General features: G+C 38.6%; 1 protein-coding gene across 1 annotated transcript in view; it reads left to right on the top strand.

The window, feature by feature from the left end:
- Positions 1-12807, top strand: part of LOC146004972 (uncharacterized) — a 184043-nt gene that overhangs the window by 75401 nt on the left and 95835 nt on the right. The window lies entirely within an intron of this gene.

Below are 12807 nucleotides of genomic sequence, written 5' to 3'. Positions count from 1 at the left end.
TGTAGTAGTGTACACAGGCACACACACACATTTAAACCTACGCTACGCACATTACAATGTACCGTGCAAGCATATAGAGAATGTGAAAGAAAGGCACATTCGCAATTGCTGTCATTAGTGGAGGTGATGTAATCAGCACCACGTTCCGCCCTCATTTAGCCCCCCTTCCCCCAGTATCCATAGAGGCTGGCTGAGCCCCAGAGCCGCTATAAGCAAGAACATTGCTGGGAAAATTGAAATATTTCCACCCCAAATCACTCACCCATGGAATGGAACCCAGGTGTGTGTGTGTTTTTATATAAAATACTCGCGTACGCTCGCATGCGTGATCATCGGCCACGTTGTGGACGCAATCACGTTATAGATGGGGTTCCTCAATTATCTTAATGACTTTAAAAATATCTGCATGTTGTATTGGATGAAAGGGAACAAACGTATAAGTTTGCTAATTTGAAAAGTTTAGATAATAACTTTATGTGTGTGCTCTAATATTGCACAAATATTCAACACATTATTGTCTATTTTCATAATAATAAACTGGATAAATATTGTCCGTTTCAAAATAGTTACGTAGATATTTCATATAAACAAATTGAATAGCGACACTATATTTGAAAAGCAGTATTTACGTCTATTGTCATTTCCACATTTTTAAACGTAATTGAAAAATAATTGTTTTCCGTCATTCCCCTCAAATTCCTACCTCTCCTCTGTAATAAATTCTGATGCTCATGTTTTGAAATGCGAAAAGTCTAGCATAGATCCCTTACAGTAGTTTTCGGGGTGAAAATAAACTTTCTTTAAGTTCCCTAGCAACGTCTGTTGCCATGGACAACAACACGCACGGCAAACACTAAGGAATTGCTTGTTATTATACCCCCTAAACATTTAGTTAAAACAAGCACGATGTAGATAATATTTTCGTATTGACTATAACAATATATGCGTAATTGTATCTGGACTGAATCTTCTTCTCATGTAGATGTCACCCTTGTTTGAGACGCCTTTTCAAAACCAGGAGTTCATTCATCTGTGTGTGTGATCTGTGAGAAACATAATGTAGCTAGACAATTAAGAATTGAAGGAAACAATGTGTGCGGGAAAAATGCGCCACGGAAACGGGTTGCTAAGGACGTAAAAAGGGCATCATGACCCTTAAAAAAGGGCAAAGTCAGCGATTTCTTAATTTTCTCGGCCTTTTGGGACGATTTCATGGGGGGGGGGGTAATCGGGCATTTTTCACCTCCGGGGCTTCCTTCATGGAGTACATTTATGTCAGTGAGTGGTAGGATTTGGGTTATATATATATATATATATATTGGATATAATTGAGATGCGTATTTATGGCCCAATGCAAATTAACTTTTTATAGTCTGTTGGTGGCGCATGACAGAGGGAATACGTAATCTGCGTGTGTTTTCGTTGTTTTGGATGATGTATTGATCACCCAGGAAAGAAACTGTGTGTCACCGATTTGGAACATGACGGAGAAAAGAAAGTCCCTGACTATCACGAAAATTTCATTCCCTTGGCCAAGTTTCCTGCTTTCGCATTTCATCCTGCGGTCCTTTATGAAAAGCAAACTCAGAAATAAGTTATCCGTTGAGAAGACATGAGAGAAATGTGAAATATGATTTCTGCCCATTTTTGGTTCACGACATACTTTAATTCACTGCCCGTTCCTAGATTTCGTGATGGTGATGTATTATGGGTAAAACAACCTCACAAAAAATCCCCTTCGCCAAGAGATTTATTCCCTCTTCCCCGCCAAAGCTCAGAATATTTATCTACCGCGGCAGAAAAAGTAATCTTTATATAAACGGGAATTTTTCGTTCCATAAATTTTAGTTCCTGTTGATATTCATGGCAAGGCTTACGTATAAGTCTCAAGGTCTTTGTGAAGAAACTATTCTGATGAAGATGTATTTTGAAGACTAAAATCTTCATTTAATGCACGCCTCTTCTTTAATGTTTCTGTCAGAGACCGTACGAGAATACCAATCGTCAATTTTGGCGCTGGGAACATTTTCTTGGGGAACTGGGACTAGATCAAGTAATCTTTTGTCCGTGTAGATTCGGATAAAACATTTATGGAAGAGAGTGGGTGCATAGAGATGCAGATAGAATGGCAGAACGCGAGGTAGAAAGATAAACAGATGAAATAAATGAGGAAGTGTGTCTAGCGAGAACGAATTAATCATACAGCGATCTGTACTGGGAGAAATGAAAGAGAAAAAATAATATATATAGGAAAGAGGGCCAAGTGAATAGAAGAGAAATTGAGGAAGAAAAAGAGATAGAGGAAAACGGTGAGAGGGAAACATCTGCAGTAACACACAGAGGGATAGATAAGTCAAAGGAGAGACAGAGAGAGATAGGATAAAAGAGAGAGAAATAATGAAATGGAGATGGAGAGAGAAAAGGCAAAAGGGTGACAAGGAGAGGAGAAATATTTAAATTAAGACAAAGAGGTGAAAGGAAGAATAGGGAGACAGAGAGAGAAAAAGTGTGTGTGTGAGAGAGAGAGGTAATAGGAGAAAAGGCGAAAGGGTGGCAAGGAGAGAAGGAGAGATATTTAAAGGAAGACAAGGAGGTGAAAGGAAGAATAGAGAGAGTAAAGCAATAGGGAGACAGAGAGAGACAACGTGTGTGTGTGTGAGAGAGAGAGAGAGAGAGAAAGAGGGAATGGGAGAAAAGGCGAAAGGGTTGCAAGGAGAGAAGGAGAGATATTTAAAGGAAGACAAAGAGGTGAAAGGAAGAATAGAGAGAGTAAAGCAATAGGGAGGCAGAGAGGGACAAAGTGTGTGTGTGTGTGAGAGAGAGAGAGAAAGAGGGAATGGGAGAAAAGGCGAAAGGGTGGAAAGGAGAGAAGGATACATATTTAAAGAAAGACAAAGAGGTGAAAGGAAGAATAGAGAGAGTAAAGCAATAGGGAGACAGAGAGAGACAAAGTGATAGAGAGAGAAGAGGTGATAGCAGAAAAGGATAAAGGGAGGCAAAGAACGTGAGATAAGTTTAGAATGAGGCATGAGATAGAAAGAGTGGCAGATGGCAATAGGATGATTCATAGGCGGGGCAAGAGGGGGCACTCGCCCCATCCAAATTTTTAGGTTTATTAACATTTTTAACTTAAAGGCATTTTTTTTTTAAAAAAAAAAAAAGGAATCCTGGGACCTGAGAAGCAAAGTAATAAAGGGCAATTTTTATGATTTCACAAATATAACAGTTAATAACAAAATACTTCTGGATGCTATGTTTGTGGGATGCAAAACTGTCCCACCCCTCCAAAGTTAAGCCGCAAAATTCTTTCTGCCCCCACCCGAAGTTAGATCCTAAGTGCAAAACAGACAGAGAGAGATGAGAAATACGAAGATGAGGCGAAAAAGAGAGAGATAGAAATAGAACGAAGACAGGGACAGAGAGAGAGGGGACAGATATAGAGAAAATAGAGAAAGAAAATGAAGAATGAAGGAAAGAGAATGAAAAGAGGTAATATAGACCAACAAAAGAAACAAAAGGAACAACAATCAATAAGCTGCACTACTATGGAAACACTTAAATAAGACGTTGAAATTCTCAATGTCGTTCCATCAGCCAGGTGTAAATTTGTTGATGTTAATGAAGTGTGCCCAAGAACACTGTAAGGTATCCGATCGTAGAGGTAAGATATGACTTCTGTCTAATAAAACTATCTCCAAGTATCCGATTATCTGGTATGAGGAAAGCTGGGGGAATGAAATAAATGACTACTATAGGTGTTTTCCACTCTTACGGCGGCCGGTTCTATTTCTGGTAAGGGGTCCCAGGTTCGATACCCGGTGGAGGCATATAGTGGTTCGGATCCCACTTTAAACTGTAGGTTCAGTCCCAATTAGCCTTACTGTGCATAAAGTGGACTTAAAACACCAACTCAATACAATACAATACTCTACTTCTGGTAAGGGAAATGGGGAGCGGGGAGTACGCCGCAGACCAACCAGACAACAGCGGTGGCGCCGAGAGACACGACGCGGCGGGAAGAAGTACTACTTGAACCTCGTTGTACTAGCTCCTGTGTTTCTTATCATGCTGGATTGGTCGCTTCCCCGCTCCCCACTTCCCTTGCCAACATTAGGATTAGTGTTGCCCACGGGACGAGACGGGACAGGCTTTTAAAAATTCGAGACGAGACGAGATTGATCATGTGTCCCGAGACAAACGAATATTTTCGAGACGAGACAGCATTTCACAGCATTTCCACGAGATGAGACAGGCCAAAGTCTCGTCTCGTGGGCAACACTAATTAGGATCGCCCGCCGTAACAGTAGAAAATACATTTAACTCAAAGACTAGATGACCTAACATTGCTACTAAAGCTTGTTTCCTTAATATTGGCCGTTGAAGGTCAAACATATAGACATTTTCTATCCCTTCTTTTTCTTAGCGCAGTGTTGCATGCATTGTAGAAAAGGAATGTTAACACTGAGCAGTAACACAGCTGTGAGAAACACTAGCATTGAGACAAATAAAATGTTACTCTACAAAGCACAAGTAGAGGAAGAAATTTCAGATGTGTTTGAACATCCGAGCCTGTGTTCCTGACATGTGACCTGGTAGTATCTCCTCCCGATCCCTTCAAATGTGTAGCTTAAAAAAGAATACATTGAAAATGTTACTATGGATTAAAAAATGTTTACCTTTCAAAATAAAGTATAAAAGGAAGTGCCACAACAAAATCTGCATCCTGTCGCCTCGATCTGTTGGTCGCATGCTATGTTGCCATATCACCGACTGAAGAGATGGAAATCTTGGATCAGTAGAGACGTCAGACATCATTTTGTTCATGATTGGAAACTTTCATTAACTGCATGGAGATTTTTGAAGATTATATACTACCTACGGTAATTTTGGAAGACCTACAAAAGAATTAGAAATTAAGAATAATGAAGCAGAGATAGTCGTGCTAATCAGCTTAGCAAATAATACCGGGTGTCCCAGAAGTCTTTCCCTGATTACAAACTTTATTCATATCCGCTAGATGCAATGTAGAGATGTGAAAGTGGTGCCAAAATGTTGCAAAACTAACCAAAGTTTATTTGTTGCAGGTTTCAGTAATGTGACTGTAGTGTAGCAGAAATATTTTCTAATTACGACAGATAATAATAGGGTTATGTTGAAATTTGGGGAGCAACATATTGGAAACTGAGTGATGAAGGTTTACTTTCTTTTTGAGAATGAGAAACATCACATCATCTAAGAACGCAATTTAGCCATTACATGACCATTATGTGTTCTCTACAAAAATATCACTTATTATTATAATTTTATATATTTAAGATTGATCTCGTGTAGTTAATTTATATAAATTAAGAAAACGATGAAGTACACAATTTTCCCAATTATTAAACATATTCAAAGTAAGTTTCCAATAATTGTTAATTTCTCTTTTGCATATAAAACACAATATTTCGTAGAATATAAGTCTGCAAAGGAAAATCTAAATTATTCTGAAAAGTTTCTCCCTTATTAGAATATTATAAATTGCAACTGAGATGCCATCTGTTATTGAAAATTCAAGTCTGTTGGATATCTGTTTAAATAACTGCAGTATAAGAATAACACCATTTATCAATTACCGATTCGATATAATTGAATTATAATTAGTTACGAAAATTTGAAGATTTTTTTTTGTTACTGGGGATAAACTACAGGGTGAGGCAAAAGTCCGGCACCACCCTTTTCATTTGAAAACGACTGACCGTGGGCAATGACATTTCGGATATGGATAACTGGGGTAGTGGTACACAAGATTGGGCTAGTATGTATTGGCGGCCATCTTGAAAGCCGCCATCTTGGAATTATATCCAGATATTCAAATGGGAAGGGAGTCATGTAGCATATCATTTTACACTTGCGTTTTCTCAGAAATAAGAATACGCAGTTATTTTTCCCCTAACTTTATTTGCTGCACAAGTTAAGAGACCATCTATAGACCTAACTACACGAAGTTATTACTTAAAATTTATCTTACTTAGAATTTAGGCTTTTCGTTAGTATATGTATGAAATACATTTCAATTATTGTACACTGGTGGAAAAAAGTTCTTCCCCATAAGACTTTAATGGCAGTAAATAATGCCGGAAGGGTAGGCAACACACATTGCACCATTAGGTGATCGGCTGATTCTGTCTGTCTCAAGAGCAACTCGTCTTTCATGCAATAGCCAACAGGCACAGGAAATGTAGGAAAGTCACGTGACTTATCAGATGGAATGTTGTTCGTCAGAAAATCGCCTTTTCTCAAGCCAGGTCGCAGAACCGACAAGAGCTACACTTTATATCTCCGAAAATGATTCGCCTAAAAGAGTTGAACGAAACCCTATAACAATTCTTGCCTTAATTACATAGGCTGCTGTACTATATGTGCCGCAGTAGCTCAGTCGGTAGGGCGTTTTATTACCATGCGAGAGATCTGGGTACGATCACCGACGGGGTAGAATCAGGATTTTGTCCACCTGTTCAAGCTGTTCCGGTGCCCACCCAGCGTTGTATAAAGTTATAAAGTGGGTACCTGGAGGAAGCTCTGGAGAAGGGGGGGGGGGTAAGGCGGCAAGGGGCGTGGTGCTGATCACATCATCCCCACCTTCGGCCTTATGAAGAAAGCGTGGGGCCCTAACTCCACATTCCCTATACGCCTTCATGGCTTGGTGCAAAGCACAAAGTAGCACTTTGCTTTTTAATTTACTATACATCCCGATTTTGTCGGAACAGAACTTCTCAATCTCTACGGGCTTTTTTCCAAGTTCCGTAGGGATGTGAATAGGCTCCAATATTTCTTGACACAATTCATACATGTTATATTTCCTTATAAGAACAACAGCCGATATATTTTGTGTGCGTGTGTGTGTGGGGAAGGGGTGTATAATCCAAACATGTGAGGTGATCCTTTTCCCACTACTCATTCCATTCTCAGAAATAAATCGCAATTCCACACACTGAAATTGTAGCACTTTCTATGTCTTAGCATGCAAATATCTACATAGTAGCAAAGTAATGTATGGAACGAGAAAAATTAACGATTTGTAAAGGCACTCTGGAAATTTTGTAGTTTTTTTTTTCAATTTGAACTGACATTCATAATATTCATGAACAATCCCAATATTGACTAAAGAATAGCTTAGTCGTTCTGCTACTTTCAATTCTTCATTACCGTAGTCACCGTAACACTCTCTCTCTCTCTCTCTCTCTCTCTCTCTCTCTCTCTCTCTCTCTCTCTCTCTCGCTTTCTCTTAGCCTTCCCGATGGCGCAGTAGTAGCGGAGTCACCTTGTAATCAAGGAGTCTCCGGTTTGATACCCGGTGGAGACATAGTGGTTCGGATCCCACTTTAAACTGTCGATGCAATCTCGATTAGCCTTTGTGTGCATAAAGTGGATTTAAAATACCAAATGAAAATAAATATCAAAATCACCGTAACTCTCTACAAAGCCAGAGGATCCAGGATCGAAACCTGTTGAGGCTTAGATGTAGCATTGCATTCGTATCATTACCCATCATTTTCATCGTCGCGATTATCGCAAGAGGTAAAAATGCGACACAAAATAACCCAAACAGAAGCTTGGAAATCTGAATATTGGTTACGTTGGATACGTGGTAGAATTATCTTAAATATCACTTCCTGTGATGTAATAGGGTTTTTGATTAGACACCACTTGTATAATACATATCGTTGTTGCGAACAATAAGTAGTTTCACGTTCACCACAGTCTTCGGTTGTTTAGAAATCGTAAGGAAGAAGGATCTCTAAATTTCCGCTTTCACATGTCAATGAAACTTTAAAAGTTCAGTGTAGGTCACAAAAGAGATTTACATATTGTTATGATATATTTTAAACACCACGAAATCTAATTCCAATAGAATACGATACTACTCCTTACGTTCCTGTAAATGTTCACCATTAGTCTGGCGAAAAAAAGTAACGAAGATTTCCGTGTTTCCTTGAGGAAAGATAAGGCGTCTGCTTGTAGGAAGCAAGCACTAACTGCTTCGATCATTGACCTTCACTGCCAGAGTGACTCACAGCTGGCCTTCCCTCGTTCCAGTGTGCGTATGAAACAGGTATTTTATTTCGTTCGTTCCAATCCACAGTTATATCAAGCTAACATTCTAATATTTTCGTAAAATATGTAGTAAACAAGTTGCATACATTATGGTCTTCCAGAGTGTTGTTGCCTGCGTGTCTTGTAATTTTTCAAAAAAATTGCGTACCTTACGTACACTATTACTCATTAACTTTACACAATTTGAAAAAGGAATGCCAGTGGAATCTCGAGTTATGTTGGATTAAGTTTATATTAGGTTAGGTTAGGTATTACATGGTAGAATATTTTGAGAGGGAAATGTACTAAAAAGTTCGTATTGAAACGTGGGCAGCAACACATTGGAAGCCGAGTGAAGAATATTCATTTTCCTTGGAAGATATATTACAATAGTGGAACTTTTTTAACATCCAAGAACACAATTTCGCCAATGGCACTCTATACAAAGATGTCATCAAATTAAGGAAAAAAGAGTGTAGAAAGGGAGATTACTTCCGTAACATCTTTGGCTGTTATGCATTTGAAGCATCGGAACGAGTCACAACTCTCAAAGCAGCCAATTAACCAAGCGAGCTGCTGACGTCATCTCAACCCAGAACCTACCGCTAAGCCCCTTACCCAGGTTCTGCACGCCCACTAGGCTCGCTAGACAGATTCGCGCAGTCAGCTGGAGATGTTCCGAAACTAATTCGACTTACCGAACGCTCTCCTATAGTTAATTTGTACAAGAAAAATACAAAAATTTGCATCATCTTCCAAAATACTAAATATATGTAAAGCAAATTTCCAACAAGTGAAAATTTGTTGTTACTTTTTAGTGTACAATTTTGCGCAGAATTTACTTCAAGAAAAGAAAATCTAATTTATTCTCTAATGTTCCTATTCAATTCAATTTTAGAAATTGCTACCGTGCTGCCACCTACTGTTGGAAATTTAAGTTTGTTTGATTTCTGTTTAAATTCTTACAGAGGGCAACAACATTTAAGACTTCTGATTCAATACAATTAAATTATAATTAGTTAAGAAAATTTGACGATTTTTTTCATTATCGGAGAAAAAGCAAATAAAATGTTACTGTGTATGTAGGCATATGTTAAAGAGAAATCTGAAATGCAATTCAAATAAATGTTATTTAATAATTTCAAATGTTAGATTAGAACTATGAATGACCATTTTTCCTTTTACAGTATTTATAGTTTCTTAGATTTATGTTGTTAATACAGAGTCAACATGTTAAAGGCTACTCATTAACAGTGGCAATTAACTTATTCCTTTTTCAAGTGTTTACTTTAACTCCGTAATTTATACTTACACTAGCTGATTACTCGGCGTTACCCGGGTATTTATTTATCCCAATCTTCTATTTGACATGAAAATAATGAATTCTAACTATAGTGTTGGTTGCTCAAGGGTGGGTTCACCGAAGAATTTAGCGACTCCGTAAACTATGGATTCGACACTAATCTAGGTAATTTTTGACACTTTATTTTTCACCCCCTCTCTACCCCCATGCCGATAGGTGATGAACTTGGAGTTGAACGACATTCGAAGTGTCACTATTCATCTTAGCTACCTCAAAAACTATAGATTCCACACTAATATTGGTCCTTTTCGATTATATTTACATGTCACCCCTTCCCACCTCCACCCCTAGGGGTGCCAGGGGTTTGAACGGCATTCGTAGTGTCACTATTCATCTTAGCGACCCCGAAAACTATGCATTCCACACTAATATCGGTCGTTTTCTATTATTTTTATATGTCATCCCCTTCCCAGCCCCCTTAGGGGTGCCAGGGGTGTCTTACTCCCACAGAATTTCTTTCCAGATTGTAAGTCATATGTGTACCAAGTTTGGTTGAAATTGCTCCAGGCGTTCGAGAGTTATGCCCGAACAAACATACACACACACATCCATTTTTATATATTAGACAAGCTGATTGCCCGGCGTTGCCCGGGTATTTATTTATCCCAATCTTGTATTAGACAGGAATATAATGAATTTTAACTATAGTGTAAAATGAACTTGGAGTTGAACGGCATTGGGAGTGTCACTATTCATCTCATCGGCCCCGAATACTATGGATTCCACACTAATACCGGTCGTTTTACACGTCACTCCCTTCCCACCCCCACCCCTAGGGGTGCCTGGGGTGTCTTTGAGTTGAATGGCATTGGGAATGTCACCATTCATCTTAGCAACCCCAAAAACTATGGATTCCACACTAATATCGGCCGTTTTCGATTATTTTTACATGTCATCCCCTTCCAAGCTCCCCTAGGGGTGCCAAGGGTGTCTTACCCCCACAGTATTTCTTTCGAGATTGCAAGTGATACGTGTACCAAGTTTGGTTGAAATCGCTCCAGGCGTTCGAGAGCTAAGAAGGAACAAAGCACACACATACATCCATTTTTATATATGTGTATATAGATTAACTTACCACCTGATTTTTCTAGTGTTCAATCTTCATTAGGTATTATCACTTGCCTAAGTTTTCTTCTTCTCTAACACCAAATTTCGAAAAAGTGTCAATTCGTTCTTATTTCTGTTATTTAGCATAGATTTTCTGCTACTTTTGACTAATCGCAACACGTCGGTAGCCAGAATTATATTTCCGGGGGGGGCTCATCCCTAAAACAGCTGCCATGCAAAGGCAAAAAGAAGAATTTCTCAGTATATTGAACTTATTATACAAAATGTTTAATCCTGCTAAGGAAGTAAAATTAATTACTATAGGAAAAAGTCTATATATGGGTCCCCCCTTTTTATATTGTCATTTTCGGAGGAAAAAAAAATATATCAAGCACCTGCCTTTAAAATTCATATCTATGAAATATGTACTTAAATGTAATAGCATGCCAAAGTATAGGTGGTCTCCCTTTTTTTTTTTTAAAAAAAAGCAATTTCCAAAAAAATGGTAAAATGATGTATTTCAAAATTGTGGTCTAAATATGCTACTAGTGGCAATATCACAAAAAGCAATTAAAATTTTAAAAAACAGTCAGTTATCGCTAAAATATTATAAAATTCATATGTATGAATAATCTGTTGTTTTAAAAATCACGCGGAATAGGAAAAATCGAAATTAAGAAAAACATCCCAATATTTGTTGAAAATGTGATCTCAGCATTAGACCTCATGTCATAGCCCATATTTAGACCATCATGCTATTTTTCTTTTTCAATTTATTTTCGCTCTCTGTGGTGCATATTCCACAAACAAATCATGGCATTATAAAAGCCCACATTTGTTTTATGTGCCGCTAATATCGTAACCTATACAATGCAGATGAGAATTGAGAAAACACTGAGTTAAAACATACCTGCAAAAAGTTTTCGGAGGTCGCAATTCTTATAACAGCGTCCAAGGCCGAAACTAACCACCACTTTGTCTTGCGAATTGGCGCCGCAACCTTTGTCCTTGACAGATAACCAGTTCCCTTAGCCTCTGCCAGGCTGCAACACCCGGGAGCGCTGATAACTCCAAAACCCATATTTAAACCTTCGCCCATATTTAGACCTTCTCCTCTATTATGCATGATTTAAAATTCATGTTTTTAGGATTTATAAGGGCAGCCTCCCCGAGCCCTCCCCCTGACTACGTGACTGAATCGGGAGGATGTAGATGATTGATGGTATGCCTTTATTTATTTATTGTTTAAAGTCCACTTTATGCACAGTAAGGCTAATCTGGACTGGGCCTACAGTTTAAAGTGGAATCCGAACCACTTGTACCTCCACTGGGTATCGAACACGGGACCCCTTGATTACAAGGCGACGACCCTTCCACTGCGCCATCTGGAAGGCCCAATTGATGGTATGACGAACGGATATTCACAAAGAACACATACTCACGCAGGGATTTGAATCCAGTAACTTCTGTGGCGACATCGAATGTCGGCACCTGTTCGTCAGACTCTAAGAGAGCTTTCAGACTGAAACGACAAGTCACAGAGAATGGGCACGAGGCAGGCGACAAGGTACGGGTGACGTGGAGGGAGTGTGCGTATCAGACCCGGAGCCAGGAATTCTTTGTAGGGGGGCCAAGTGAATCCTAGAGGGGGTACATTTTTAATATATTGTGTCGCATTGGCAGATATGGCAGGGTACACAGAGGCACTTGCCCCTCCCCCTAAATAGATATAAATAAAAGAAAAGGGATGATATCTTGAAACTGCAACGAACAAAAAAAAAACTTCGAGCAACATCAAATAGCAATATTTCGATAATGACCTTTCCAGATTGGCAAAGAATATAAAGTTTAACATAAATAGGCTAATAGGGACTGTATCTACTTGATATTTACAGGTCCTCTCTGCAGAACTGATTAAGGGAGCTCTTTATAAATCATGCTTCATAATGATTCCCTCTAGTTTCCAGTATGCAAGATTTTTACGCACAAAAGGAATCTAACGAGAATCCAACAACGTCATTGTGTTGTGTTATGCAAGAAAAATCGAATTAATTAAATAATAATGGTTACATATTATCTACACTTTGATGAATTGTGTAAAAATTTGTAATACATTTTTTGTACTTGCTAAAACATTAAAACATGGGTCCCTTAGTCCACCACGGACTCTCTTTATTTCCTTCAAAGGGGAGACTCTTGCATGACTACAGATAATGTTTGCCATTTTGCAAAACATTGTGTGAATTGCATTATATTACAGTTGAAATACATGTTTTGATACCTGACAAACAAATAGGAATCCCTTGATTAATCAATGACTT

This window comes from Lepisma saccharinum, chromosome 22 (assembly GCF_977018435.1).
Source record: "Lepisma saccharinum chromosome 22, izLepSacc3.1, whole genome shotgun sequence".
Classification (NCBI taxonomy): Eukaryota; Metazoa; Arthropoda; class Insecta; order Zygentoma; family Lepismatidae; genus Lepisma; species Lepisma saccharinum.
The sequence above is the reverse complement of the archived record's forward strand: the minus strand, read 5'-3'. Positions and strand labels throughout refer to the sequence as shown.